Below are 27,156 nucleotides of genomic sequence, written 5' to 3'. Positions count from 1 at the left end.
AAGCATTTAGTCTGTCACTGTTAAGTATGATGTAAACTATAAATTTTACCTAGATATTCTTTGTTATGTTACACAAGTTCTTTTCTATTCTAAGTTTGCTGATAGTTTTCTATCACCAATGAATGCTGACTTTTGTTGAAAGCTTTTGTAGTATCTGTTAAGCAGCTTATATTAACATGTTTTTTTGTTGTTTGTTTTTTGTCTGTGTGGGTCTGAGGATGGAACTCAGGGGCATTCAGCCTTGCCCTATTTTTTAAAAATTCTTTATTTTTTTTAAATTTATTTTATTGGTGCACTCTATTCATACATCATAATGGGATACAAATAATACTTTTGTAGACGTAAATGCACACATCACCCAGTTACCCCCTACCCAATCACCACCCTGTTCCCTCCCCATCCTTCCTTCCCTTGCTTGGCTTAGTGGTTGACATCTAGTATTATAGCAATTTATCCTCTATTAACGTTGATAATCTCACATAACAGTTTCATTTGTCTGATACCAAGCTTTTGATGACTTAAGGATAACATTTCAATATTTCTTTTTGCTTTCTTTCTTACCAGAGAATATTTCTTTCTTTTTTTTTTAAGGTGAAACTATCATATATTTATTTATTTATTTTTCACAAAAAATCTATCCTAATATGGAATATGGACTCTAGATACCCAAAATGAACTCGAAAAAGAATAAAGCTAGAAGATAGATATTTTCTGATTTCAAACCATATAAAGCTACAATAATTGAAACAGTGTAGTACTGTTCTAAAGGCATATATATAAACCATTGGAGTTAAATAAAAGCCTAGAGATAAATTCTTCCATATATTGTCAAGGTATTTTTGACAAGGTTTCCACGAACATTTGGTGGTGGAAATAATAATCTTTTAACTAAATACTGTTGGAAAATAATAATTACATGGAAAAGAATAAAATTGGACCCTTACCTAATCCCATATACAAATATTAACTCAAAATAGATAAAAAAAACCTAAATATAAATCTTAAGACTATAAACTTTTAGAAGAAAATCTGGGTCATAAAACCTCCAACACTGAAATTGGCAGTGATTTCTTGGATATGATTTTAATGGCACAGGCAACAGAAGGGTAAACAAACTCCCTAAAAAATAAAAGCATGTTGTATATCCAAAGACAATGTAAAACGAGTTAAAAGTTACTGATAGAATGGGATAAAATATTTCCAAATGCAATATCTGAAGGTATATTAGTATTCCAACTAGAAATCCAAAAAATTAACAACAATAAAAGCAAACAATACAATTTAGAGATAGGTAAAAGACTAACATAAATAATGAATTTCCACAGATAACCAATCTTAGTTGTCTGTTGGATGGAAAATCTCATTTCTCTGGTTCTGGTGTGAGTTACCTATTTCTTCTTTGTAGTTAAGCTCTTTGAGTATTTTCTCTAGCGCTGGTTTTGAAGACATAAATTCCTTCAGTTTCTGTTTGTCATGGAAGTTTCTTATTTCCCCATCTAATTTGATAGAAAGTTTTGCTGGGTAGGAAATTTTTGGCTGGAATTTGTTTTCTTTCAGAGTTGGGAATATGTTACTCTAAGCCCTTCTGGCTTTCATGACTTGGTTTGGGAAGTCTGGAGTGATTCTAATTGGTTTGCCTCTGAATGTCACTTGGCCCTTTGTTTTTGTTGCCTTTAAGATTCTCTGCTTGGCTTCCACATTGGTCATTTTGACAATTATGTGGCGTGGGGATCCTCTTCTCCGATCCTGTCTAAAGGGAATTCTATAAGTTTCCTGGACCTGTGTATTGACCTCTTGCTCTATGTTTGGAAAATTTTCTGCTGTTATTTCTTTGAAGATATTACTTATCCCTTTGGTTTCACCTTCTTTTCCCTCTTCTATTCCAATTATTCTTAGGTTAGCTCTCTTAAAATGGGCCCATATTTCTTCAATGTCAGATTCCTGCTGTCGGATTTTTTTTTCTAAATTAGAAACTATGCGTTCATTTTTTTAATGATCTTCTAAGATCAAGATTCTATTCTCCATGTGTTCTAGTCGGTTGTTTGTACTTTGAATTGAGGCCTTTACTTCATTAATTGCATCCTTTATCTCTTTTTGACTCTCTCTGAATTCTTTTCGAAACACCTCTATTATTTCTACAGTTGTATTCCTGATTTGATCTTCTAGAAATCTCTGAATTTCTGTTTTATCGGGTTCTGATGTTGTGGGGTTGCGGGCATTCATTGCTCCATTGTTATACCTCTTTCCCATGATTTCGGAAGTTTGTGCCTTCTCTGGGTTCTTCCCTTGGGTCACTACGACTTCACTTAAGGTGCTCTGGATCTCGAGTCTGTGGTATCTTGGTCCCCACTACTCCTTTACTGGGTTGTATGGCAGAGTCTCAGACCCAGAGAGTCGATAGAGGCTGCTTTAGACTGTGGGGGGTGCCAGGCTGGGCGTTCTCCTATGGTGTGATATCTCTGCCACCACCCCTCCCCCACTGGGTCTAGTCCCTGGGAGTCAGTATTGGGATTTTTCCTCCAGAGCCCGCAATTTGACTCACTGTTGTTGAGTGCACAGATGTAAATGTAGTGGACTCGGTGAATTTGCTGCTGCTGCCGCCGGCGGCAATATGGCGCTGCTGCTACACCCTCAGCCGTGAGGCTGGCGTATTTCTTCTCTGTTTTTGATCTCCTCTCTGAGTCCCTGCAGGGTGTGCTGAATCCAGCCCCTGGGAGCTTTAGATGCTCCCTGCGCCGAGAAATCTGCCGAATCTCGCCCAGCTGATCCGCAGGGGCTCATCTCGGCTCGCTGTCCGCTGCTCTTCTCTGGAGAGTGGTGGGCTGTTGAGTGCGTTGGTCTAGAGCTATCTGGTGAGCTCGCCGCTGCCGCCAGTAGTAAGGCGCTGCTGCTGCGTCCTCGGGCGTGAGGCCGGCGTGTCTCCTCTGTGGCTCTGAGCTCCGTTATGAGTTCCCCTCCTCTCTGGAGCCTGGTGCTGCAAAAGAAGATGGCGCCCGCCGCTCCATGCTGCAGCTCCAGCTGCAGCACTGCGGTCTGGTTTCTGGTGTCTCGTTTTTCCAGCCCTCTTTTTCTCTGTCCCTTGTAATTACATTTTTTCTTTCTCTGCTGATGGTGTTTTCTGGCTATGAAAGGCGCTGGTTTTGTGGTAATAGAGATTGGTTGTTAGCGGGGCTCGTAAGCCCCACTTTCCTCCGTCGCCATCTTCCTGGAAGTCCCTTTTTAATTCTTTATTTTGAAACAAGGTCTCACTAAGTTGCAGAAGGCCTTACTAAGTAGCTGAGGCTGTCCGTGAACCATGATCCTCCATTATCAGCCTCCCAAATGCTGGGATTACAAGTGTGCACCACCATGCTTGGCTCATATTAACACATTATGATTGTTTATGCTATTAATATGGTGAATTGTATTTATTTTTAAATATTGATCAGCTAAAGTAGACTTTTCCCTCTTTCACATGGAAATGTTTTACAAACAAATTCGTAACAATTGCCATTTGGGTACTTATTTCTTCTTGAATAAGCTTTGACACTTCATGTCTTCCAATAAATTTTTCAATTTTATCTTTGCTTTTAAATTTATATGCATAAAATTGGAGAATGCAGGAATTTTGGAACTAACTGAACTGGTTTCTTAACCTATATTAATTTTAACTAACTTAAAACTAGAAAATTTATTTTCTTCTCTTTGTAATATGCTTAAAAAGGGATTTGTAAAACATGGTTGTTTCTTTTCTTATGGAAGAATTACTCAGTTTGTCATTTCTCAATTTTAAGCCTACTGGTAGACTTGAGGGAGACAATTGTTTATAAGAACTAAGGAGGCTGAGACCTGAGGATTGCACTTTACGGACAGCCTCAGCTACTTAGTGAGGCCCTCCAAAACTTAGTGAGACCCTGCTTCAAAATAAGAATAAAAATTAGGGCAGGAGGTATAGCTCAGAGGTCGTATGTCCCTGGGTTCCATCTCCAGATCCCCCCAAAAAAGAACTAAATAAATTATCTGCATTTATTTCAGTAACCCTATAATTTATCTGAAATCTCTAAAGATTTTTTGTAGTTCAGTGTGACCATATTTCTGCAAACTAGCTTGGGAGACTGTGTGTCAGGTGTAAATATATTTATTTGAGGTTGCAGGACAGAATTTGCAGCTATGAATCCAGAATGTATATTAATTATTACTTGTATACAAGTATAAACATTGCTAATTATTTATAATGATATGTGTAAATTGAGTCAGCTTCCTTTTTTATAATATAGTAACATAATTGTACTACATTTTTTATATTTGGTCCCAGTTCTTTATCCCCTTTCTTTATCTACTTTTAAATATATATTTGCACACACATACACACACAAACACACACTTACTTTTATGTTGACTTTAAGTATAATCATGTAACCTACTTTGGCCAAATAGAATAGATACTATGCAGTTTCAAATCTGGGCTTTAACATGGGACATTGGATATTTCTTCTTGTTCTCTTGCTTTTATGTTATTATTATGAAAACATGCACAGGAGAAGAATGAAACATTTTGCGAACCATTCTGCCCTTAGCTGCCCAAAGTAGACATGGCATACATCATTCGTTCCCCCAAAACTCCTCTAGTGGGTCCTTTTAATCACTACCACATCCAATTTTTTAAGGCTAAAAAAATATTCCTTCATAGATATGTATCACATTTTCTTTATCTACTTATTTGTCTGGATATTTCGTTTGTATTTGTATCTTGACTATTATTAACAGCCAGGTTTTAATACTTTAATAGAGCTTATCTGTGTTATTTTTTAAATTTTCATAAGATACAAAAATATCTTATATGGAAATATTGTCAAATATTCTAAAGTTTCCCATAGGATGTTTGAAATCAGTCTTACTTTGTAAACACCTGGCAGGTATTGGGGTTTTTTTTAAATGTTTTTATTCATTACTACTGGTCACCACTCTAGGAAATTTTTAAATTTTTTCTCTTTTTTTTTTTTTTTACTGTTTTACCTACTACAAAACACATTTTAGTATTTAATACTATTTTAGTGTCTAATATATTTTCAGCATTTAGTCTTATTTTGAAGTATTAGATTACATAGTAATGGATGTTCACTGCATTGCTTTTTGGTAAACTGTTGTGACACTTAAATGAGGATAATATGGTTATAGCTTGTCAATTACTATTTATTTTTAGGAATGACACATCACTGCTATAAGCTTTAAATATAGCTTCTTAGTTTTGGTTGTGTTGGGGATTGAACCCAGGGCCTCAAGAATACTTTACAACTGAATTGTATTTCCAATCTTGTTTTTCTTATAAATTCTAAGCATTGAATCATCTTAGTCATTGTTTCTTCCAAAATAGAAATAGTTTAATATATTTAATTATTTATATTTCTCCTAAAGCCTTATATGTTTAATTATATTTGTGATGTGACTTTAAGAAATAGAAATAAATATAGTAAATATGGTATAGTAAGGCTCTCTTTTCATAGCTATGCATCAAGATTACCTATAGTGATAATAATAGCTAGGTGAGAAAGAATAGTGACTTACTTGTGTTTAAAAACACAAATAAGTAAACAAGCTTAAAGCTTGTCAAACACCAATTAGTAGTACAGCTAAGTTTTTTAAAAATATTTTTATTTGTGCACTGTATTCATACATCATAATGGGATAAAAAACTTGTGTAGACATACATGCACACATCGTCCAGTTAGCCCCTACCCAATCCCCACCCCATTCCCTCCCCATCCTTCTTTCCCATGCTTGGCTTAGTGGTTGACATCTAATATTATAGCAATTTATCCAAAATTAACAATGATAATCTCACATAACAGATTCATTTGTCTGATATCAAGCTTTTGATCACTTAGAGATAACATTTCAATATTTCTTTTTGCTTTCTTTCTTACCAGAGAATATTTTTTCTTTTTTTTTAAGGTGAAACTATCATACATTTATTTATTTTATTTTCAGAAAAAATTATCCTAACATGAAATATGAACTCTAAATACCCAAAACAATCTCAAAAAAGAACAAAGCTAGAAGATGTACATTTCCTGATTTCAACCTTTTAAAGCTACAATAATTGAAACAGTGTAGTACTGCTATAAAGGCAGTTATATAAACCAGTGGAGTAACATAAAAAGTCTCGAAAAAAATTCTTTCATGTATGGTCAAGTTGTTTTTGACAAAGTTTCCAAGAACATTTGGTGAAGGAAATGATAAGCTTTTCAATAAATATTGTTGAAAAATAATAATTACATGGAAAAAAATAAAATTGGGCCCTCACCTAACACCATATACAAATATTAACTCAAAATAGATAAAAGATCTAAATGTAATTCTTAAGACTATAAACTTTCAGAAGAAAACCTGGGTCATAACACTTCACAACATTGAAATTGGCAGTGATTTCTTGGATATGATTTCAAAGGCACAGGCAACAAAAGAATAAACAAACTTCATAAAAAATAAAAAATATTGTACATCCAAAGACAATGTAAACAGAGTTAAAAGTTACTGATAGAATGGAATAAAATATTTCCAAATGCTATATCTGAAGGTATATTAATATTCCAAATAGAAATCCTAAAAATTAACAACAATAAAAGCAAATAATACAATTTAGAAATAGGTAAAAGACTAAAATAAATAATGAATTTCCAAAGATTTTTATATAACCAATAAACACATGAATATCACTCATCATTATCATAATATAACTAATTATTAAGGAAATACAACTATAAAACTATAGTAAAATACTACTTCACATTTGTTAGGATGGCTGCCTAACATTAATTACCTTGCTCCAGCCCTTTACCTTAAGTTTGTTACTCTTTTTACTTGTAAAGTGTGTTTCTTGTAAGCAGCAGATAGATGAAGTCTGGTTTTTAATCCATTTTGCCACTTTATGTGTTTTTATTGGGGAATTGAGGCCATTTATATTCAGTGTGATTATTGAGAGATAACATTTAATTCCTAACAAGTTAAGATTTTATTTCTGTTTGAAATACTGTTTATTCTTCTTTGCTTAGTTGTTTGCTGGACAGAAAATCTTGTTTCTCTGGTTCTGGTGTGTATTACCTATTTCTTCTTTGTAGTTAATCTCTTTGAGTATTTTCTCTAGCACTGGTTTTGAAGACATAAATTCCTTCAGTTTCTGTTTGTCATGGAAGCTTCTTATTTCCCCATCTAATTTGATAGATAGTTTTGCTGGGTAGGAAATTTTTGACTGGAAGTTGTTTTCTTTCTGAGTTTAGAATATGTTACTCTAAGCCCTTCTGGCTTTCATGACTTGGTTTGGGAAGTCTGGAGTGATTCTAATTGGTTTGCCTCTGAATGTTATTGGCATTTTGTTTTTGTTGCCTTTAAGATTATCTGCTAGGCTTCCACATTGGTCATTTTGACAATTATGTGGTGTGGGGACCCTCTTCTCTGATCCTGTTTAAAGGGAGTTCTATAAGTTTCCCGGACCTGTGTATTGACCTCTGGCTCTATGTTTGGAAATTTTTCTGCTATTATTTCTTTGAAGAGATTATTGATCCCTTTGGTTTCACCTTTTCCCTCCTCTATTCCAATTATTCTTAGGTTAGCTCTCTTAAAATAGGCCCATGTTTCTTCAGTGTCAGATTCCTGCTGTCCGATCTTTTTTTCTGAGTTATAAATTATGTGTTTGGTTTTGGAGTGATCATCTTCTAGGAGCGAGATTCTATTCTCCATGTGGTCTAATCGATTGTTTATATAGCTCAATGATTGCATTCTTTCTTTTAGACTCTCTCTAAATTCTTTTTGAAAGTTCTGTATTATTTCTACAGTTATATTCCTGATTTGATCTTCTGGAGATCTGAATTCTTTGTTATCACGTTATGATAATATAGGGTTGTGGGCATTCATTGTCCTATTTTTGTTCCTCTTTCCCATGATTTCAGAAGTTTTTGCCTTCCCTGGGTCACTATGACTTCACTTAGGGTGCTCTGTATCTCGAGTCTGTGGTAGTCTCAGCCGCCACTACTCCTTTACTTCGTTGTACCACAAGTCTCACACCCAGGAAGTTAATCGAGGCTGCGCAAGACCGTGGGGGTTCCAGGCTGGGCGTTTTCCCATTGGGAGCTGCGACTAGGGTATGGTATCTCTGCCACTGCTACTCCTTCACTGGGTTGGACTGTAAAATCTCAGACCCAAGAGATTATCAAAGCTGCGCAAGTTCCTGGGAGTGCAGTACAGGGATTTCTCCTTTAGGGGCCACAGTTTTACTCACGGTTATTGTGTGCACAGATCTGGAGCTTTCGCAGTGCACGGTGAACTTGCTGGCACTGCTGGCAATATGGTACTGCTGCCACGGCCTCGGCTGTGAGACTGGCGTATTTCTTTTCTGCTTTTGATTTCCATTCTGAGTCCCTGGAAGGTGTGATGAGCTTGGCCACTGGGAGTTTTAGACGTTCTTTGCGCTAAAAGAACTGCTGAATTACATCCGAATGATATGCAGCTGCTCACTTCAGCTCCTTGTTTACCTTTCCTCTCTGGAGCCTGGTGCTGTGAGGGAAGATGGTGCCGGTGCAACTCCGACGCTGCATTGCAGGGTGGTTTCTTCTCTGGTCTCTGGTTGTTCTTCTAGTCTTTTTTTCCCATCTATCCCTTGTGTTTATATTTTTGTTTCTCTGCTGATAGTGTTTTCTGGCTATGAAAAGTGCTGATTTTGTGGCAATAGAGATTGAGTTTTAACAGGACTCGTAAATGCCACTTCTCTTGGTCGTCATCTTCCCAGAAGTCTACAGCTAAGCTTTTTCATCTTGAATCTGCAGATTTCTGTATCAATATCAATGAAATAATTAGTTATTATCTTCTTATTTTTTACTTTTAGTCTTTATTTATGATATTGTACTGTTAGGGACTATATAGAAAACCATTTTAGAGGTCTTTTCAATTTCAACAGTATTAAAAACAGCACTATTTTTTAAGTAAATAAGCAAATAACCAAGGCTTAATATTTATATTGTTTATACCCAGTAAGAATATATCAAATTGAGCTATAATTTTTCCTATAGTGATACAATCTTAATTTACAAGGTTATTTTATTTTTGTTTTAAATATAAAATTGGTGTATTGATATAATCTTTTAATCAGTAGTACTCTTCTGTTTAGATTTATCACATATCAGTTATGAGGTTTTTTTAAAATAAAGGTTTAAGTGATATGTAAGTGATGTTATGTAATCCATATTCGGTGTCAGGGAACTCTGATTTTTTTATCTTAGTTTAGGAAATAAGCTCTTCATAGTCTCATGGGAGGTTTGTGAATTTAATTTTGGGGTTCCTATGTCTATGGGAAAGGATGCATATAGCATATAAAAGTTTTAGCCTGTCTGAGAGACTGAACTTCTTCACTCAAAAAATTATTCACGTGCTGGGCGTTGTGATGCACGCTTGTAATCCCCGCATTTGGGAGGTGGAGACAGGAGGATCGCGCAGGTTCGAAGCCAGCTGCACTGGTTTAAGAGACCCTGTTTCCAAATAAAAATATAAAATAGGTCTGGGAGTGTAGCCCAGAGGTTGAAGGGCTTCCAGGAACCCTAGTACCACACACACAAAAAAATTATTCACTTACATCTATTATTTATTTACTTGCCAGACAAATTTTATGGGTACAGTAGCGATACAAGTGAAGGAGATCATGTATACATTTAAATAGTACATAAGTAACAAATAGGTAAAGTAATCTTATTTTATTTGTTTACCTTATTTGTTACCAGAAACAATTATACTAGGTTTTAAGGTAAGGTTAAGGAGATATGTTATGGTTTAGCTTCATGAAAATGAAACAGTCACATGAAACACCATTTCACAACAGTGTTTTAAGAAAATGTTCAAAAAGAGATTGTTTCCTTTAATAAAATGCTTATAACAAACAGCTTACTATCTTTTATGGTATTCAATGATAAAAAGAGCATTTGCATTATCTTTTCTTTCCTTCCCCACATTGAAATATTTTTATTTTTTATAATTTAATTGGTGTTTTATAGTCTCACATCATAATGCAGTTCATAGTGATAATGATATCACTATCACCCACAGCACTTGATGAGTTTTCCCCTGGCTCCCTCTCCATTTCCCCAAAATTCCCCATACAGGATATTGAGATTGACATTGGTATTCTCATATATATACATATGTGCATAATGTCTATGGAAGTAATTCTCTTTCTTCTCTGTCCTTCCTTTCTCTAGAACTTCCTTTCTTCTAGAAGAAACTCTTATTCCATTGGAGTTTCTTCTCCATTATCTAAAGTTCCTCTTGTATCCTGATTACTACCTTGCTTCTGCATGTAAGAGAAAACATATGGCTCTTCACTCTCTGTGACTGGCTAATTTCATTTAACATAATGTTCCCTAGGTCTATCCATTTTCCTGCAAATGACATAATTTTGTTTCTTTTTGTTGATGAATAGAATTCCATTGTGTGTATAGCCCATAATTTTATAATCTTGATCATCTGTTGATGGACACCTCAGTTGGTTTCATAATTTGGCTATTGTGAATTGTGTATTTCGTATCACCTAAGAAGTTCAAATTTTACCTGAAAATATAAAGAGAGTTTTATAGTTATAAATTCTTAGCAGATTTGTGTAACCACCTAAGTCTTCCCATTTTCCTACTGTAGCAGCTTTAGAATATAATAGAAATGCAAAAAATTAGGCTGCTCAGCTGGGCTACTTTTCTTGTGTGCCAGGGCACATGAACCTGTGTTCCATAAGGGAAGGAATTTTGATTAGACAGAAGAAAATCTTAGGAATGGTAATAGAAGAGGATTAGGTATTAGCAGTAAACTTTATTAAAATAAAAATCATCCCAAGAAATCTTTAAAAATCAAAAACCCTTCTTGAATTAAGTGAGTTTGGTAACTTTACAGGATAACACCAACATACAAATATCTATTGCAATGACTAATTACAACGGGAAAATTTTAAAATAGCACCATTTATAATACTTCCCTTCCTAATGAAACAAGTAGGTTATTAAATTCAATAATATATATTGATTTGTCTTGAAGCATACTAACTCATTCTTCTAACATTGCCAATTGATTTTTAAAGCTTGTTCAGTGAAAATTTCAAATATTAAAAATTTTAATTCCAAAATCTTATTTTATACTTTTCTTCTATGCAGATTTTCTTATTTGTTTAATCAACATGAACTCAATTCTAATACCTATATTAAATCCATATTGGATAACTCCAACAGCTGGGAAATTTTAAATTTGATATTTATTGTTTTTATGGGTCACTTTTTCCCCCCTTCTTAGAAATTATTTTTTCTGCCGGGCGTGGTGGCGCACGCTTGTAATCCCCGCGCTTGGGAGGCAGAGACAGGAGGATCGCGCAGGTTCGAAGCCAGCTGCGCGCACTGGCTTAAGAGACCCTGTTTCCAAATAAAAATGTAAAAATAGGTCTGGGAGTGTAGCCCAGAGGTAGCAGGGCTTCCAGGAACACCAGTACCACCAAAAAAAAAAAAAAAAAAAGAAATTATTTTTTCTTTTTCCAGTGTGGGTATTAAACTTGGACCTGAGCTATTATCCTGGCCCTTTTTATTTTGAGAGAAGATCTCATTGATTTGAATTTGCAATCCTTCTGCATCAGCCTCTTAAGTAGCTTGGATTACAGACTTGTACCACTAAGCCCAGTTTATATTATCTCTTGCCAATGATACATTGTAGCTAGTTTGAGTTCTATTGTATTCATTTGAAGATTTTTGAGATTTATTTATTTTTCACCTGAATTCAGACAACAGATTCTGTTTTCTAAAATTGGACAGCACCTGAAATCTCTAATTAGTGTATTTAATCCTACCTGCTTGTAGACCTCACAGTGTATGTGTAATTTTGGTGTCAGCTAGAAATTTAGGCAGAATTTATTATGTAGAATTTGTGTGCTTCCTTTTTCTTAAAATATTCCTCCTCAATTCCAATTTACCATTGTTATCCTTAACTCTGTTATAATACTTAAGAGGTAAAACTTTATCTATCTGAGACTTAGCATTTTGTTCAGCATTGACTGTGTCATGGGTAAAATGCTATAAGAACAAGGATTTCACCCACTGTTTTTCCTTCTTTTAAGTGGCACCTCTCCCTCTCATTTTTTCTATTTCTCATTCATCTCTATTGCCTTTAGATAGTTTGTTTTTTTTTGTTGTTGTTTTTATAGCTAGAGTTTTTATGTCTAGAGCTTTAATTTGTTGTCTATGAGAGGAATGGTTTAAAACAAATTATTTCACCTTAACAGGAAGTTAGACTTATATTTCTCTTATTTTTCTTTTGATCTGTCACATCTGCATTGATATTTCATCTTTAATACCTCATATTAATAACTGATCTTTTTCCTACAATTTGGTAACTTTTATTTATATTTAAAAAGCCAATTTTTTGAAGAGAGCATAGGTCCAACATTTCAACACATAGGCACAGGTAAAAGTTTCTCAACAAGACCCCAAAAGTAGCTGGGCATGGTGGCTCACGCTTGTAATCCCAGCATTCGGGAGGCTGAGACCAGAGGATTGGGGTTCACAGACAGCCTCAGCTACTTAGTGAGGCCCTCTGCAACTCAGTGAGACCTTGTTTCCAAAAAAAAAAAAAAAAAATTGGGCGGAGGTTGTACCTCGGAGGTCAAATGCCCCTGGGTTCTATCCCCAGACTCGCAAAAAAAAAAGAAAAATGACCCCAAAGGCACAAAAACTTAAAAAGATGATTGCTATGTGTGATTGCATTAAAACTGAAGAGCTTCTGTTCACTAAAAGGAAACTATCAAGAACCTCAACAGAGAGCCAATGAATTGGAGAAAATTTTTGCCACCTACTCCTCCAATAAATATCCAGAATATACTAAGAACTAAAGAAACTCATTGCTAAGAAAACACATAACCCAGTCAAAAAATGGGCAAGTGAACTAAATAGATACTTCACAAAAGAAGAAATTCAAATGGCCAATGGATATATGAAAAAATGCTCAACATCAGAGAGATGCAATCAGAGATGCAAATTGAAACTACCCTGGGATTTCACCTAATTCCAACTAGAATGGCGATCATTCAAAACACAAACAACAACATGTGCTGGCAAGGGTCTGGAGATGTGGGAACTCAATCCACTATTGGTGGGATTGCAAATTAGTGCAAACACTTTGGAAAACAGCATGGAGGATCCTCAGAAGAATGGAAACAAACCTACCATATGATCCAACAATACCACTTCTGGGTATCTACCCAAAAGAATGGAATCCAAACTACCAATTAATGCATGCATATCTATATGTTCATAGCTGCACAATTCACAATTGTCAAACTATGGAATCAGCCAAATATCCATCAGTGGATGAATGGATTAGAAAACTATGGGATCTGTACATAATAGAATTTTACTCAGTCATAAAGAAGAATAATATGTCATTTGGGGGGAAATGGATCAAACTGGAGAACATTATGCTAAGTGAAATTAGTCACAAAAAATAACCCAGATGCTCTCCTTAATATACTGAAGCTAGGGAGAAAAGGGTCATAGGAGGAACTCTTGATGAAGAAGGATAAACCACAGATGAGTAAATAAGGCGACCTAACTGAGGGGAATGGGAGGGGAGAAGAGGGAAATTCCCTAATGTACATGATGTACATTCACAAACATATCAAAGCCAATCACTAAGCCAAACATGAGAAGGAGGGAAGGGGGAGGGAATGGCGTAGGAATTGGGGAAAGACTAATTGAGTGATGCATGCCTGTATGCCTCTACCATCTTGTACCTCATTAAGATGTATGAGTACAATGCACCAATCTTTAAAAAGCCAACTTTTAGCTGGGTTTGGTGGTGCACGCTTATAATCCCAGCATTCAGAAGACTGAGACCAGACAGCCTCAGCTACTTAATGAGGCCCTCTGCAACTTAGTGAGAACCTGTTTCAAAATAAAGAATTAAAAAATAGGGCAGGGGGTATAGCTTGGAGATTGAATGCCCCTGGTTTACATCCCCAGACCCACAAAAAAAAAGCCAAGTTTTGACATTATAAATTTAAAAAAAATTAAACAAATGTTTATGCTTTCTGCTCTTAAAGTTTTTCTTTCTTTCTTCCACTTAATTTGGCACTAACTTGCTCATCATGTTCTAGCCTCTTATGAAGGAAACTGGGTTTTGTTTTTTGTTTTGTTGGTACTGGGGATGAAACCCAGGACATTTTACCTCTGCACTACACCCCACCCCTATTTTTTATTCTTTATTTTTGAAACAAGGTCTCACTGAGTTACAAAAGGCCTCACTAAGTAGTAGCTGAGGCTGCCCAAGAACCTCGATCCTCCTCAGCCTCCCAAATGCTGGGATTACAAGCATGCACCACCACACCTGGCTGAGATCATTGCTTTTAAGCCTTTCTTTTTTCTTGATGGACATTGAAAGGTATAAATAGCCATCCAAGCTCTGTTTAGTTGTATCATACAAATTAGCAGATGAGATACTCTTGGAACCTGTGTTATATTTGAAGAAAATATTGAACATGCAGATGCAGAAGGCATGAATAAAACAGTGCTAAAATATAAATGCCATACCATGAAGAAACTCAGCATGATAATAACTATTCTGACAGAAAACAAGGAATGAGAAGAAAACTTAGGTGCTGTAGAATGGCTACAAATGAATGATAATGATTTCTCTTATAGACCCAACATCATTTGTAGTTTTCTGCATGAAAATGAAAATGAAGATGAAGTTGTAGCCTCCAGCCTCAAATAAATCTTTGGAGTTCTAACTTGCTCTTCCAAGAGAACAATCTTGCTCTTCTAAGAGCAAGAGATCCAGATGAAAGACAGTTCAGACCTAATCTATGAGCAGGAGAAGCCACTGTACTTGGGATACTGAGGGTTCTGGTCCTCTCCTTTATATCCCTTCTTCTGAGACAGAAGGTTCTGCTTTTATGGAAACTCAAGATATTGCCTTAGAAATTACTCTTAGATAAACTATTTCTTATAATAACTAGGCCATGAACTTTTAAAATATTTTTATATAAAACAGTGGATTTGATGGACGTAGTAGTGCACACTTGTAATCCTAATACTTAGGAGACTGTGAGACAGGAGGATAGCAGGTTTGAAGCCAGCCTACGAAACTTATTGAGGCCCTGTTTCCAAATAAATAATACTGGGTTAGGAGTAATAACATGGAGGTAGAATGCCTTTGGGTTCAATCCCCAGTACCAAAAATATTAAATAAATAAATGAATGAATAAATAAATAAATAAATCTAGAAATAGGGAAGTGAAGGAAATCAGTAGTTTACAGAAGTCATAAGATCAGATAGGAAATAATGAAACAAAAATCAGAGAAGCAATAGAGAAAATCAGTGAAGTCAACCTGGTCCTTTGAAAAGATAATAAAATTATTCTATTCATGCTGATCAGGGAAATAGAAGACAAATGAACAAATTAGGAATTGTCATTCCTAATGTAGAGCTATCATCTCTACAGAGTCTACAACTATTAAAGGAACAAATTTAACTTTATGCATATAAATTTTACAATTTACAAGAAATATATTTCTTGAAAGATACAAACTACCAAAGCTCATTCTAGAATAGAAAACCTGAATAGCTCAATGTCTATTAGAGAAATTAAATTTGTAGTTAATCAAGTGAAGGAATAAAGTAACACTTCTTGGACAGAGAAGCATATCCTAACATACAGAGAAACCGGAAGCATAGATGTGTGCCATTTAATATGATAATTTAACTTAATTAGAATTAAATAAAGATTTAGTTCCTTTATCCTACTTGCCATACTTTATGTTGCCGATCACCCTTATGTGACTGGTACTGTATAGAACAAAGAGAGAATATTTACATTGTCACAGAAGTTCTATTGGAAGTTCTATAGGCAACTTCAGGAACTTGATTTGATGAGAGTTTGATTTACAGTGAGAAGGAAGTTGCAAAGGCATCTTGGAAGGCACTGAGTCTGGAAGGTAAAGAGTAAGTTCAAGTCATTTTTCTTTAGTGGAGTAGGTATTTGGACTGACCTTAGGGTGGAGGGGGAATATGTGGTTTTGACTACTGAAGGTAGGTGCTGGTAAATTGATTCAATTTGTATTTCAAAATAATCTTTCTGGAATCAAAATTAAAGAAATGGCAAGGGTGAAATTAGTGTTCTTGAGTTCACTGTGTAGTCCAGATAAGAAAGATACTAAGGACTGAGATAAATCAGAGGTGTTGAGGATAAAAAGGAAGAGATAGAAGAGCGTGGACTTTCCTAGGCATTCCCTTGTTCAGTTTACAATGAAGCAAACTCCCATTTAAAGGGTTAAATTTCCTATGTACTAAGGAAGGACAGATTATGCAAGAAATAGAAAATATTTATAGTGGAACCAAGAATATTTTGTAATTCTGCTTTCAGCTTACCTAGCTTTCATGCGTTCTTGGCTTCCAGAGATATAATTTCTAATATAACATGACAGCACCAGGCCACCTTGTGTTATTGATAGGGAAGTAGATTGACAATTTCAAGCTCTTTCCTCCTTTCCCTTCTTTTATCCTAGTCACCCTTCGCCCTGAAAGAAGAGTGTATGTGACTGTAGTTGCATAGTAACATGAAGACCACATCCTGTCCCCATATTCTTCCACTCATAGCAATACTTTGAATTTCCCTTGCTTCTTTCCTGAGGTTAATTTTATACAAATACAGTGAATAAAATTATTCTTTCAAATATGGCACTGTAAATATTTTTCTTTCAGTAAGTTTGAGCTAAAAATGGGGTAAGTTTTTTTCTTCAATTTTATTTAAAAGGATAACATTCCAGCTAAAATGTTTATTTTATATTTATCCTGAATTTAAGAATAACCTAAGGTTAATTACTGAAATGGAAGAGAAGAGGTAACTATTTTATAGAAAAATTCAAATAGTTTATGTCCTTTGTCCTTCACCCTTTTAGGAAGTTAGAGCTTTCTTCCACCTCCTACTCCTGAGAGTAGGCTAGACTTAGTTACATTATCCAAAGTATAGAGTACTGGAAGGAAAAAAATAGTAACTTTACAGTGGAGTAACTTGGCAAAGACTACTAAAATCAAGTGATTGAGATTAGTATCACCAGTGTCTTATGGGTATTTTGTACCTCTGATATAATTTGATACAAATGGCCCCTTCTATTTCTTCCAAAAAAGTCCATAACCCCATTCTAACTATAAGAAAAATATCAAGCAAGCTCAAGGTGAAACATATTTGACAAAAATTCCTGACCAGTACTCCTAAAAATGTTTAAAGTCTTCAAAAATAAGGAGATAGGAAACAAGGTGAATGGAAGCAGGGTGAGGCAGAGGAGTGCTACCCAGCTCTAATAGCCTCCAGAGTGAGAGTGAGAGTGAGCAAGAGAAAGAAAGAGAGAAAGAAAGGGGGGAGGCAGAGGAGTGCTACCCAGGTTGTGGTAGCATTCCTCCTCTCTGAAGGGGGAGGCAGAGAGGGAGAGGGAGAAGAAGAGGGAAAGGGAGGGAGGGAGGGAGGGGGAGAGAGAGAGAGAAAGAGAGAGAGAGAGAGAGAGAGAGAGAGAGAGAGAGAGAGAGAGAGAGAGAGAGAAGAGGGGGAGGGGAAGAGATCTCTGAGGAGAAGAAAGGAGAAAGAAAACCATAACCCCTGTGACAAACCTCTCCCAGCCATGTTCAGCCTGCTTACCATTACTAACAGTGAATCCATTTAAATTGTTAATCCATCAATGGATTTATCATCAATGGATGATATTAGAATCCTGATTCAGAGCCTGGTGTGGTAGCATATGTTTATAATTCCAGTACTTGGGAGGCTGAAACAGGAGGATCGCAGGTTCAAATCCAGCCTCAGCAACTTGGTGGGGCTCTCAACTTAGTAAGATGTGTTTCCAAATTAAAAAAAAAAAAACAGTTCTGGGGGTGTAGCACAGAAGTAGAAAGCCCCTGGGTTCCATCCATAGTACCACACATGCACAAAAACAATCCTGATTCAGTTTTTCACCTCTGAACATTTTTGTGCTGCCAACACACAAACTTTACCAGGGCGCATTCTATATCCTTTTTCTCCTCTTATTTCCTTCTGGTATTAAAATCATATGTTTGATATGGCCCGACAGATGGGAATACTCTGTTTTCTTGTGTTTCATTTTGGATAATTTCTGTTGCCTTATTAAAAGTCCTTTGAGTCTTTCCTGTATTCTGTCCAGTCTGCTGAAAATTCCATGAAAGGAATTATTTCTTATATTGTGTTTTTCATTTCAGTCATTTTTATTTGATTGTTCTTAATTATTTCCTTTATTGATATTTTCCATCTGTCCATACATATGCCTATATTTTTACTAAGTCTTTTAAAAACTATTTTAAAGTTTCTGTCTGCTAATTCCTATATCTCAGTCATCTCTGAATTAGTTTTGTTTTTTGTTACTTTATCTCTTGTAGGCTTTCTCCCCTTTTGTTTCTTCACCCATTTCTCCTTCCCTCTGCTTAGTGCACTCACCTCCTCTCCCCTTTTCCCTTCTATGAGAGAAAAGTCTGTAAAGTGGGCAGACTTATACACATATGTGCCACTGAGAAAGACTCTCGGGTCTCTTGCTTTACTCCCATTCTTAAAGGCTGCTGGTAGAAGTCTGTGAAAAAGATCTAGGAAATGAGTGCCTACTCTTGTGTCTGGTGCTCCCAAGAATGTCTAAATTGCTCACCAACTCCCACTCAGCCCTAAAAATTTGCTAAAATTTTCAAATGAGTTTTTTCTTATCTACCTTTACAATCACCTCGTTCCCTGGCTACATGGCATGCCCTAACCCATGAGTTCATTCTCTTTCTCTCTTTCTCTCTCTCTCTCTCTCTCTCTCTCTCTCTCTCTCTCTCTCTCTCTCTCTCTCTCTCTCATACTACTGGGGATTGAACTCTGACATTCTACCTCTGAGATACACCCTCAGTCCTATTTTATTTTGAAGCAAGGTGCAGAAGGCTTTCCTAACTTATTGAGGCTGGCCGGAACCTACAATCTTCTTGTCTCATCTTCCCAAAGTATTAGGAGTACAGGTGTGAGTACTACAAAGAGATGGTATAAATGTTCTCCTGCAGTGCATCATAATGCTTTTATTCTGGGGTGCTTAGACACATGGGCCTCCTATCATGTTCTTCATCTAGTTATAGGATCTACTTTATCATAATTTTTCTACTGTTTGATTAAATCAGATAAAAGCAATGACCACTCATTTTTGCCTTAATTCTCCTTCTGTCTAAAGAACACAGCATTCAAAATGCATCCAAGAACCTGGTATCATGGCACATGCCTTTAATCCTAGTACTTGAGAGGCTGAGAAAGGATGATTACAGAACCAAAGCCAGCCTCAGCAAGACCCTCCATAACTTAGTGAGACCTTGTTTTTTTGTTTTTAAATAGGACCAGAAGCATAGTTCAGAGGTAAAATGTCTCTGGGTTCAGTCTCTATTCAAACACACACACACACACACACACACGCATGCACGCACGCACACATTGCATCTAAGTAGGATGGCATAGTAATAATGCTCTAAGAAGATACAGTAATCATATTAAGAACTAGAGAATTGGGGAGTAGTTCAGTTGTAGAGCACTTTTACCTGGCATGTGTGAAACCTCGGTTTGATCTCTGCCCCCTCCCAAAAAAAATTAAAGTTTTTCTTTGTAGGCTGAAGGAACTAGTTTTCCATAATAACTTTGCTTCACAGTCTCTTTGTGCTTATGTCATTAGCATAGACCTCTATTGGTTCTCCATAGTCCACAATTAGGACAGTCTCTAGAATTGTCAACATGGATGTTTCTTCCTTTTACCTAATATCAGTCCAATGAAAAGCAAATAAATAGGACAAGCCCCTAAGTATTAAATAAACCATTTGGCTAGTATTTAGATTTACTGTATTTTTATTTTTTGTGGTGCTTAGAATTGAACCCAGGACCTTGCACATGACAGACAAATTGCTTAGTCTCTGAGCTATATACCAGGCCCAGGATTTGGCCTTCTGAAGGTAGCTTGGCATTTTCACTTTTTTTTTTTTTTTTTTTTTTTGGCGGTACTGGGGTGGAACTCAGCGTCATTCTACCTCCGAGCTATACCTCCAACCCTAGTTTTTATTCTTTATTTTGAAAGAGAGTCTCACTGAGTTGCAGAGGGCCTCACTTAAATAACTGAGGCTGTCCACAAACCAAGATTCTTCTCTCTCAGCCTCCCAAATGCTGGGATTACAAGTGTGTGCCACCACGCCCAGATTGAAGAAGTTTTTCTGATGTTTAGAAATGTGAGCCAGGTGTGGTATGATACACTTGTAATCCCAGTACTTGGGAGGCTGAGACAGGAGGACCCAGGTTCATGGCCAACCTCAGCTCCTTAGTGAGGCAGTCCACAACTTAGTGAGACCCTGTTTCAAAAATAAAGAATAAAAAATCAGACTGGGGTTGTGGCTCAATGTTAGAATGCCCCTGGGTTTAATTCCCAGGAACAAACACACACACACACACACACACACACACACACACACACACACACACTGTGAAATACTAGTTTACTCTGGCTTCAATTTTAAGTCAGAAATAATGTGGTCAGTAATGTATCATTTTGAAATGATGTTTTGTTTTGTTTTAGTTCTTGCTGTAGGGAATACACGCTCTGATGTAAAGTTTTAAAAATAAAAATGCTTAGCTATTTTATCTTTTAAAATTTTAAGGCTGGGCATGGTGGCGCACGCTTGTAATCCCAGCATTCAGGAGGCTGAGACTGGAGGATCGCGGTTCACAGACAGCCTCAGCTACTACTTAGTGAGGCCCTCTGCTACTTAGTGAGACCCTGTTTCAAAATAAAGAATAAAAAATAGGGCAGGGAGTTTAGCTCGGAGGTCAAATGCCTCTGAATTCCATCCCTATACCTGCAAAAAAAAAAAAAAATAGTTTTATTTTTTTTATTTTTTATTTTTTTTCTTTCTTTCTTTCTTTCTTTATTTATTTTATTTTATTTTTTTTATCATGACCTTCTTTATTTTTTTTTAAATTTTATTTTATTGGTGCACTGTATTCATACATCATAGTGGGATACAAACTTTTGTAGACATACATGCACACATCGCCCAGTCAGCCCCCACCCGATCCCCACCCCATTCTCTCCCCATCCCTCCTTCCCATGCTTGGCTTAGTGGTTGACATCTAGTATTATAGCAATTTATCCAAAATTAAAAATGATAATCTCACATAACAGTTTCATTTGTCTGATACCAAGCGTTTGATGATTTAAAGATAGCATTTCAATATTTCTTTTTGCTTTCTTTCTTACTAGAGCATATTTTTTTCTGTTTTTTTAGGTGAAACTATCATATATTTATATATTTATTTTTCAGAAAAAAATCTATCCTAATATGGAGTATGAATTCTAGATACCCAAAACGATCTTGAAAAAGAACAAAGCTAGCAGATATATATTTTCTGATTTCAAACCATATAAAGCTACAATAATTGAAACAGTGTAGTACTGTTCTAAAGGCAGATATATAGACCATTGGAGTTAAATACAAGCCTAGAGCTAAATTCTTCCCTATATTGTCAAGTTATTTTTGACAAGGTTTCCACGAACATTTGGTGGTGGAAATAATAATCTTTTAACTAAATATTGTTGAAAAATAATAATTACATGGAAAAGAATAAAATTGGACCCTTACCTAATCCCATATACAAGTATTAACTCAAACTAGATAAAAGACCTAAATATAAATCTTAAGACTATAAACTTTTAGGAGAAAATCTGGGTCATAAAACCTCACAACATTGAAATTGGCAGTGATTTCTTGGATATGATTTCAATGGCACAGGCAACAGAAGAATATACAAACTCCCTAAAAAATAAAAAAAATATTGTATATCCAAAGACAATGTAAACAGAGTTAAAAGTTACTAATAGAATTGGATAAAATATTTCCAAATGCTATATCTGAAGGTATATTAATATTCCAACTAGAAATCCTAAAAATTAACAACAATAAAGGCAAACAATACAACTTAGAGATAGGTAAAAGACTAACATAAATAATGAATCTCCACAGATAACCAATCTTAGTTGTCTGTTGGATGGAAACTCTTGTTTCTCTGGTTCTGGTGAGTGTTACCTATTTCTTCTTTGTAGTTAATCTCTTTGAGTATTTTCTCTAGCGCTGGTTTTGAAGACATAAATTCCTTCAGTTTCTCTTTGTCATGGAAGCTTCTTATTTCTCCATCTAATTTGATAGAAAGTTTTGCTGGATAGGAAATTTTTGGCTGGAAGTTGTTTTCTTTCAGAGTTTGGAATATGTTACTCCAAGCCCTTCTGGCTCTCATGACTTGGTTTGGGAAGTCTGGAGTGATTCTAATTGGTTTGCCTCTGAATGTCAGTTGGCCCTTTGTTTTTGTTGCCTTTAAGATTCTCTGCTTGGCTTCCACATTGGTCATTTTGACAATTATATGGCGTGGGGATCCTCTTCTCCGATCCTGTCTAAAGGGAGTTCTATAAGTTTCCTGGATCTGTGTATCAACCTCTTGCTCTATATTTGGAAAATTTTCTGCTATTACTTCCTTGAAGAGATTGTTGATCCCTTTGGTATCACTTTCTTTTCCCTCCTCTATTCCAATTATTCTTAGGTTAGCTCTCTTAAGATGGGCCCATATTTCTTCAATGTCAGATTCCTGCTGTTGGAAATTTTTTTCTAGATTAGAAACTATGCATTCATTTTTGGATTGCTCATCTTCTAAGAGCGAGATTCTGTTCTCCATGTGGTCTAATCGGTTGTTTGTGCTTTGAATTGAGGCCTTTACTTCATTAATTGCATCCTTTATCTCTTTTTGGCTCTCTCTGAGTTCTTTTCGAAGCACCTCTATTATTTCTACAGTTATTTTCCTGATTTGATCTTCTAGAAATCTCTGATTTTCTGTTTTATCAGGTTCTGATGTTGTGGGGTTGTGCACATTCATTACTCCAGTGTTATTCCTCTTTCCCATGATTTCGGAGGTTTGTGCCTTCTCTGGGTTCTTCCCTTGGGTCACTATGGCTTCACTTAAGGTGCTCTGGATCTCGAGTCTGTATTATCTCAGACCCCACTACTTCTTTACTGTGTTGTATCACAGAGTCTCCGACCCAGGGAGTCGATAGAGGCTGCTTTAAACTATGGGGGGTGCCAGGTTGCACGTTCTCCTATGGTGTGATATCTCTGCCACCACCACTCCCTCACTGAGTCAAGTCCCAGGAGGCCCAATACTGCGATTTCTCCTCTGTGGCCCGCAATTTGACTCACTGTTCTTGAGTACGCAGATGTAGCTGTACTGGACTCAGTGAATTCACTGCTGCTGCCGCCGCCGGTGGCAATATGGCGCCTCTGCCACGCCCTCGGCCATGAGGCTGGCGTATTTTTTCTTCTCTGGTTTTGTTTTCCACTCTGAATCCCTGCAACGTGTGCTGAGCTCAGCCACTGGGAGCTTTAAATCCTCTCTGCGCCGAAAGATCCCGCCTGGCTGTTCTGTAGCGGCTCACCTGGCTTGCTGTAGCCGTCCGTTGAATTCGCCGCTGCCGCCGGCAGTATGGCGCTGCTGCCGCGTCCTCGGGCGCGTGTGTCTCCTCTGTGGCCCTGAGCTCTGTTATCAGTCCGCTTTCTCTCTGGAGCCTGGTGGTTTTTTTTGTTTTTCTGGTGATGGTGTTTTCTGGCTATGAAAGGCGCTCTTTTTGTGGTAATGGAGATTGGTTGTTAGCGGGACTCTTAAGCCCTGCTTTTCTCGGTCGCCATCTTCCCGGAAGTCTCCATTTTTTTTAATATTTAATAGTTTACCTCTGCTTTTTTTTTGGGGGGGGGGTTTCCTAGAAGCCCTTCTACCTCTGGGCTACACTCCCAGACCTATTTTTTTATATTGTTTTTATTTGGAAACAGGGTTTCTTAAGCCAGCAAGGCTGGCTCCAAACCAGCTCAATCCTCCTGTCTCCTCCCAAGCATGCTCGGCTGTTACTTCTGCTTTTTATAGTCTTTTTAAGGATGTTTTTGCCCATAGAATTCCACCTTGCATATTATATTTCACAGAAAGTAAGATGTATAATTTAATAAAATCAGTTATAAAAGATTTAAACCAGATGCACTTAAATGTAGTAGCCTTTTCCCTACTATCTATCAGTTTAATTTACATCTTCAAGGGATTATAGAGGGAAAAATACAAAAGAAGTGAATTTTTATTGCATGTCAACTTATGATATTCTCATTGCTTTTATGATACAGACTATAGTAAATACCTCAGTGACTATAAAGAATTTCAATAATCAGTCCTTTAATTTACATTAAAAACATTGAATCTTAATTACTGTAAAATACAAATGAAATCCAACTTTTCCATAGTAGATTCTGAAGTATTTGCTCTTAGATAAAAACACAAACTGAGGTGCTGTGTACTATGCTCCATTTGCTATGTTCCATTTGCTGGCAGAACTAGTTTGGAACTGACTAGTTGGAAGTCTAGTTTCAAATACCACTTTTTAATCAGTATAGAAAAATAATAACCACATATTTATCCTTGGATTTTTAGTTCTCTCATGTGTCTTTATGAGGTGTCCTTCATACTGTTTTCATTGGTCTTTTTTACGAAAGGCTTTTAATGTCAATAGTAGAGTAGCAGGAACACAGAAACTGGGGGTACAAGAATAAGTAAAACAAAAAAAAAATCAAAGCAAGATTTAATTTGGTCAGTTTCCTTACATTCTAGAGTGGGGAGTAAAGGAAAATGATAAATTGGCTCTCTTCTCTTTTTTCTAGCCTCTGAGATTTTTCTGACATATGTTTTTGGGTTTGATGTAGCTTTTCATGTAGCCCTATGATCCTTTTCTCCCATTGATACTTCAATTTTTGCTTATAAATAAGGGATCATTCTTCCTATTAGATAGAAATATGCTAATAGATCCAGAAGTCCCCACTGTTTAGTTCTGTAGAAAGTGTCCAAAACTCTGAAATATTCAAGACCTATTTTCTGCTAGTTGGTAATTATTTTCTGGAGTAGACTCCTCGCTTCTTTGTTTAAACCTGGGTCAAATGACTTCAACGTGGAGTTTCTACCAGCTTCCCATTGGATCATTCACTAATTTACCCAGCTGCTTTCTTAGTAGGAAATAGTGCTGTCTTTGTGGTAGTTGGTAAAAATAAAAACATAACCTACAATAAAGTTTATAGTTAGGGGATATAAACACAATAGATAGCAAGAATAGGGAAAGATAATTAAGGCAAGGATTTCAAACATGCAGGTTTTAAAATGTTTTTTTAAAACTTTCTGGATTTTTAACTCTAGCTTTGGTAGCAAGATCAGTTCTCAAAATGGTTTCCTTTACCTTTTACAAGATATCTTGTCAATTTTAAGGCCATAAATATATTTGAAAATTATATATTATATTTGCATTCAGCCCACACATGTGGGACTAATGGACATTAATCCTATTTATAAGGAAAACATATAATATATTAAAGATCTATTTACTAACATTCCCATTGTATCTTTCTCAATGCTATTATCCCCTTTTTCTTTTTTTAAATTATATCTTCTGTTTGAATGTTCTTAAATTCTGTTTTTAGATCGTGATCTTTATGAGAGTAATTTCTGCTTTTTTTTTTCTTTTTTGGTGGTGGTACTGGGGTTTCTGGAAGCCCTTCTACCTACGGGCTTCACTCCCAGACCTATTTAACATTTTTATTTGGAAACAGGGTCTCCTAAGCCAGCGCGCAAGGCTGGCTTCGAACCTGCGTAATTCTCCTGTCTCTGCCTCCCAAGTGCGGGGATTACAAGTGTGTGCCACCATGCCCAGCCTAATTTTAGCTTTCAAGGATAATTGTTTCTTAATTTAACAAATTAATAAAAATTTAAAGCTAGTGGCTAGGTGTGGTGGCTCCACGCTTGTAAATCCCAGTAATTTGGGAGGCTGAGACTGGAGAATCACAGGTTTGTGGCCAGCCTCAGCTACTTAGTGGGGCCCTTTGCAACTTAATGAGACCCTGTCTCAAAATAAAGAATGAAAAGTAGGACTGTGCATGTAGCTCAGAGGTAAAAATGCCCCTGGATTTAATCCCCAGTATTGCAAAATTAAATAAATAAATAAATAAATAAATATTAAATAAATAAATAACGTTTAAAGCTATCAAGGTTGAAAAGTTAGGAAAGAAAAGTGTATATTTTAGCAATATTGATAAAAAAGTCTATAATAAAATGTGTTTTGTTGATACATTGGTCCAATATGTAGTTCTCAAAGAGCTAATCACTATTAAAACCAATCATAGTGACCTTAAAGACCATCTTTTTTCAGGAGACCAAGTTATTTTCATTTATTATTTTCTCAGTCTCTTTTTTCTTGGAAATCTTAGAGAGTTAGGACCATAGTCTTTCTGGTTATCAGGCTAGAGAATGGCTCACAGCCTAAATTCAGTCCACTTCCTGTCTTTGTACAGGAAGCTTTATGGAAACACAGCCACACTTATTTGGTTTATGTTTTGTGTGTGTGTGTGTGTGTGTGTGTGTGTGTGTGTGTGTGACTACTTATGTGCTACAGTAATAGAGTAGAGTAGTTATGGGGAAAGTTCTAGGCTCCTGAACCTAAAATACTTAGTATCTGACCCTTAACAGAAGAGATTTGCTAAAATTTGCATAGAAATCAATCCACAATTACATGTCTAGATTGTTTCTTTCTCCTTTACTCCTACATAATGTCACTTAATAAAAACAGCCAATTTGGACAGTATTATCTTAAGTTACAAGGTTGTTTTCTCTTTTCTTCTTAGGAGCTACACAAAGTATGTCTTTTCTGTTCCATATAACTTGTGGCCATTAATGCCCTGTGCTATCTGGAAGCCATGTAGTTGTTCAATGAGGATGTTTTTTGGTTTAATACTTAGGTTTTTTCATAGTTTTTTATTGTTATGTATATTTATGTGAAGACATATTCTTCCTTAGGATGCTTCATCATGCACACAGTAGACTTGTAAGCATCAGATCAGTAAGGGAAGGTTACATCTCTTAGCACTTTATGGTATCTTGTCTTAATGAAACAGCCAGGGTAGTCTTTTTCAGTTATATTTTGTGTGCCTTATAGGAAGTACAGGAGATACCTTTAGAAAACCGAGATCATTTATCAAACAAGTCCTAGATTCTTA

General features: G+C 36.2%; 1 protein-coding gene and 1 pseudogene across 4 annotated transcripts in view; both read left to right on the top strand.

The window, feature by feature from the left end:
- The window catches only part of LOC308275994 (general transcription factor 3C polypeptide 6-like), a 30,137-nt pseudogene extending 15,157 nt beyond the window's left edge, over positions 1–14,980 (top strand). Inside the window, exon 2 of the transcript in view lies at positions 14,480–14,980. The product of the transcript in view is annotated as a general transcription factor 3C polypeptide 6-like (transcript). The remainder of the gene's footprint in view (positions 1–14,479) is intronic.
- The window catches only part of KIAA1328, a gene marked incomplete at both ends in the record, with an annotated part of 310,165 nt that overhangs the window by 79,064 nt on the left and 203,945 nt on the right, over positions 1–27,156 (top strand). The window lies entirely within an intron of this gene.

The sequence above is a fragment of the Muscardinus avellanarius genome, assembly GCF_963383645.1.
Source record: "Muscardinus avellanarius genome assembly, chromosome: 17".
Lineage (NCBI taxonomy): Eukaryota > Metazoa > Chordata > Mammalia > Rodentia > Gliridae > Muscardinus > Muscardinus avellanarius.
This window is presented reverse-complemented; position numbering and strand designations above follow the sequence as displayed.